At 37.7% G+C, this 4,918-nt stretch overlaps 1 protein-coding gene across 2 annotated transcripts in view; it reads left to right on the top strand.

Moving 5' to 3' along the window:
• RAP1A (RAP1A, member of RAS oncogene family) overlaps positions 1–4,918 on the top strand; it is an 81,319-nt gene that overhangs the window by 7,366 nt on the left and 69,035 nt on the right. The window contains exon 2 of one of the 2 annotated variants that reach the window (XM_012807664.2): positions 992–1,085. The exons of the other annotated variant lie outside the window; for it this stretch is intronic. The gene's annotated coding sequence lies outside the window, so the exon portion shown is untranslated. The remainder of the gene's footprint in view (positions 1–991; positions 1,086–4,918) is intronic. 2 annotated transcript variants of the gene reach the window in all.

Genomic DNA, 4,918 nt, shown 5'->3' with positions numbered 1-4,918 from the left:
GCGGGTCCGGGCTGGGGATTCGAACCCGCCACCTTAGGTGTACGTGGCTGACGCCTTAGCCGGTTGAGCTATAGGTGCCGAGCCAGACCAACTTGTTAATAGTTTTTCTACATTGATTAAACTCATCTTCTGACGTAAAGTTATCAGCTAGGGCAGAAATGTATAAATAGATAAAATTCACCAATGTGTGTTTTTAGTGAATGTTGGTAGTTTGCCAGTTTCATTTTTAAGTTCCTACCCACTCTGTATCTAATTATGATGTGCTTATAAGGCAACAATAATCTGTTTAGTTAATTTGCAAAATGAGAATAATTTTTCTGGTTTTTCCATTTTTCGAGTTAGGGTTAACTATTTATTATTCTCAGTAGATATACAGAGTTTTTAATCCACTTAACTGTGATGCTTTGCTTTTGGCACATTGGCTTTTAAGAAAGAGGGCCTTATGCAGTTTGGTAAATACAGGTGTTTTAGATGTATTGGATGACATCCTTTATACAATTTAAAAGTAAATGTGAACATAATAGAAGACGGAAACAAAGCAAGTCTGACGTTTTCTTTGCACTAGGAAATGCAACTAATCCACCTAATGTCTGGTTCAGGATCATTTTTAGTGGCTATGACTGCTTAAACATATTTTTTTCCTGTGTAAAGTATTTCATGTTACATTATGACAAATTTTTAAAAGAACATAAGTGTAAATAAGAAATTGAAAACTGCCTATAATCCCATTAGCCAGAAAAAATTACTAACATTTTAATGCATATTTTTCCAATTCTTTCCTTGTGTGTAGATTTTTTAATTTTTTACAAAAATTAGAATTACACTTTTATACATACAGTTTTAATCCTACCTGTTCTCCCCGAATGGGATATTGATTTCCTAGTGTGGGACTTTAGGGTTGATTCTTATAAAATTACTATCTTAACACTGGGACAAACATTTTTGTACATTTATCTTTGATTGTATCTCTGTTTTTTTTTTCTTTCTATAGGATAGATTCCCAGAAGTGGGATAACTGGATCAGAGGGTGATTACCCTGTGTATAAGAGTGTGTGTCTCACTGAACCTTCAATGGCATTGAGTAGGTCAGTTTTTAATCTTTGCCAATTTGATAGATATCTGTTACGTTCTTGGGGTGGTAATAACAAAATCCTCATAATATTAATAGTCTATAAAATGTTCACAGTGTATGACTAGTAATTTGCAGTTGTCTTCCAGAAAGTTGGTTGGAAGGACTTTCTTTAAAAATATTTTAGGTGTAAGTAATCTTTGTGGCAAAAGACATTGATTGAAGTTGCAATTCGAGCATCCTTTTTTTTTAGAGAGAAAAGAATTTTAATGTCTTTTACTGAAACTACAAACAATGAGAAAGCATGTTTTGTAGTATGTAATAAGTAGAAATATTGCTTAAAACTAATTATATCTGATAGATGAGGTGGGTAGTTAAGCAGTTCTGATAAAATAGATTCTGGGTGTGGTGGCTAACGCCTATAATCCTAGCACTCTGGGAGGCTGAGGTGGACGGATTGCTTCAGCTCACAAGTTAAAGACTAGCCTGAGCAAGAGCAAGACCCTGTCTCTAAAAATAGCCAAGTGTTGTAGCAGGTGCCTGTAGTTCCAGCTACTCAGGAGGCTGAGGCAAGAGGCTCGCTTGAGCCCAAGCGTTTGAGGAGCATTGACTCTGGAATGAGGCAGCCTGGGTTCACATGCTTGCTTTGCTACTTACTAAGTACGTGATTTGAGGCAATTTACTAAGTACACATATGATTTGATATTCTAAACCTTAGCTTTCTTATCTTTCTTTCTTTTTTTTTTTTTTTTTTTTGCAGTTTTTGGCCAGGGCTGGGTTTGAACCCACCACCTCTGGCATATAGGGCTGGCGCCCTACTCCTTGAGCCACAGGCGCAGTGCCAGCTTTCTTATCTTTCTAAGGAGAGTAATACCTACTTCAAAGGATTGTTGAGAGGATTAGAAATAATGTATAAGACTGCTTAGCACATAGTACGTATTTAATAAATTCTGTTTTTGTAAATTTTTTTTTCTGCGAGTCTTCTAGACTAGGGCAGGAACTACCTCATTTTTGTGTTCTTGTTTGGAGTAAGTGTAGATGTGCCAGTGAGCTGTGGTAAGCAGGCAGTAGGAGGGAAGTGATAGATGTTCTTTGTGGTAGGAATGACATGTGCTGAGATAGAAAGTTCAGGAGCGGTTAGGTGACAAGAGGATTGGTTTGATAGAGCCTAGGTTTTTGTGTAGTTAGAAAATAATGGAGATAAAGCCACACAAACTGATTGGGGCTAGACTTTGTAAGTCATTGAATTGTTGGTGTAAATTTCTTATTCAGAAGCATAGGAAGTTTGGTATGGGGAAAATGACTTGATAAGAATGTTCATCAAAAGTAAGATAGATTTGGTTATACAGAATGAATTGAGGAAGGAAGAAACTGAAGACAGTGAGGGTGTATTACTAACATAGATAAGGCAAGGTTGGAAGGTAGGAGTCACCATTGTGAAATTCTGTGTATTCAATTTGGAGATTATTTTTAAAAGAAACAGTCTAAGATCTAGGCTACATGCACTTAGGCAACCTTTGAGAGGATGAGAGGAGATAGGACTCAGTACTACCCTTTTTTTTTTTTTTAATTGAAGAGTAAAAGATTCCTATCATTTCATCAGTGAAAAGTATATGTTGATGCTTTTTTAAAAAGCATATGTATAGCCTGCAGAAATTTTTTTTAGTTAGCATTTTGAATTCTTAGTTAACAAGAGAATCCTTACTTTTAGACTTTGTATTTCTAGAGGTATTATCTTAAAACTCTTCACTGTAAGGTGAAAATCTTCTGCATGTGGTTTTTGTAACATTCATGATTACTGCTAGACTTTAAAAATACCAGTTGTGTGAGTAGATGTGAAGTGCAATATAGACTTACGTGTTAGGAAGTTTAGAATGCTAAAGGAAGTAGAATATGGAGCAACCAAAAAATAGGAAATTAAAAAAATACTACTTTTAGTATTCTTGTTCTTTTTCTTATCCCTTAATTTCCTAATTAAAAAATAATGAATTTGTAGGTGCCATTTTTCATCATTCTAGTAGCTCTACTTATACTTTCCACTTGTCTGAATAATATAAAAGCCAGTTAGCCAGATTGATACGAGTATTTTTTTGACTGATGAAGTAAATTCATATGAACTATGAATTATCCTCTTACTATCTTCTAGTTACGAAGAGAAGCAACCTTCAATTTTTTTAAAATTCAAACTTGTGATACTTTCAAGATGTTAGCTTTTTTTTTTTTTTCCTTTGAGACAGAGTCTCACTCTGTAACCCTTGGTAGAGTGTTCGTTGTGTCACAACTCACAGCAACCTCAAACTTTTGGACTTAAGCGATTCTCTTGCCTCAGCCTCCCAAGTAGCTGGGACAACAGGCACCAGCCACAATGCCCAGCTATTTTTTGTTGCAGTTGTCATTGTTTAGCTGGCCCTGGCTGGGTTCAAACCTGCCACCTTCAGTGTATGTGGCTGGCGCCATAACCACTGTGCTCCAGACGCTGTAACCACTGTGTTACAGGTGCCCAGACAGATGTTAGCATTTTTTATACCAGTAAGTTGTCATACCTTATATAATATTTTTTAATTTTTAAATATTTTCTAAATTCAGAAATAAATTTTTTATTACTTATTTTTATTCGGATCTCTTCCCTTTAAAAGTATCCTTGTAAATACTTTGAAATTAATAAGCAAATATAGCAAAGACAATTGGGAATGGTGTGTGTGTTTGTGTGTTACAAGTAGTCAGGCGTCCTTAAACTACAGCCCCTGGGCCACATGCAGCCCGCCTAGGACATTTATCCGGCCCGCCAATTTTCTTTTGCCACTGCTGCCTGTCCTGCTTAGCTGCCGACTCTTCCGGAGGCCCGGAGGCCCGCAGTCCAGCCCTCCAACGGTCTGAGGGACAGTGAACTGGCCCCCTATTTAAAAAGTTTGAGGACCCCTGACTTGGATGCCATGTTTTTCTCATGCAGAACTACAAAAGCGCATATCTGGTCAACTGAATGATGATTTCATTTACTAAAGGGACCTCAGTTTTTTTTTGTTTTTTGTTTTTTTTGGAACAAAGTCTCACTATATCACCCTGAGTGCTGTGGCATCACAGCTCACAGCAACCGCAAACTCCTGGGCTACACGATTCTCTTGCAGACACCCGCCATAATGCCTGGCAATTTTTTGTTCCACTTGTCATTGTTGTTTAGCTGGCCTGGGCTGGGTTCAAACCAACCAGCCTCTGCGTATATGGCTGGCACTGTAAACACTGTGCTATAGGCACCAAGCCTAAAATAATGATTTAATGTCACAAATTGTAAGGTTCTAGTTGAGTATTTTGAATAAACCTATGAGGACATTTCTTCCTGTTTGTGAGCCGAAATCAGAGCTATAGTCATTCTCCTAGTACTGATCACTATTTCTCTTTGTCCCTACCAGCCCACTCAAACAATAGCTGAGAGAACAGGATATTCCCTGGGTTGTGCCTTTCTGGCACTATCACTATGAGGGTCTGTCTATATGTCTTACATTCTTAAAAACTTGCTTATGCCTTAGCAGGAAAAATAACTTATTAGATTAAGTAACTAGTAGTTCATGGAATACTGTTATAAGAGTGGTTCACAACCTGTGGGTCGTGACCCTCAGGAATTATATTAAAAGGCCGCAGCATTTGGAAGGTGGAGAACCACTGAATTATAAGATAGTTCATTCAGGTTTTACATAAGGTGCCATATGAAGTGTCTGAAGCATGAAAAGATGTTTGCATCCTTCTGTTGAAAAGGATTAAATGGCTCGGCGCCTATAGCTCAACCGGCTAAGGCGCCAGCCACGTACACCTAAGGTGGCGGGTTCGAATCCCCAGCCCGGACCCGCCAAACAA

This window comes from Otolemur garnettii, unplaced genomic scaffold (assembly GCF_000181295.1).
Source record: "Otolemur garnettii isolate 467f Iridium unplaced genomic scaffold, OtoGar3 scaffold00073, whole genome shotgun sequence".
Lineage (NCBI taxonomy): Eukaryota > Metazoa > Chordata > Mammalia > Primates > Galagidae > Otolemur > Otolemur garnettii.
This window is presented reverse-complemented; position numbering and strand designations above follow the sequence as displayed.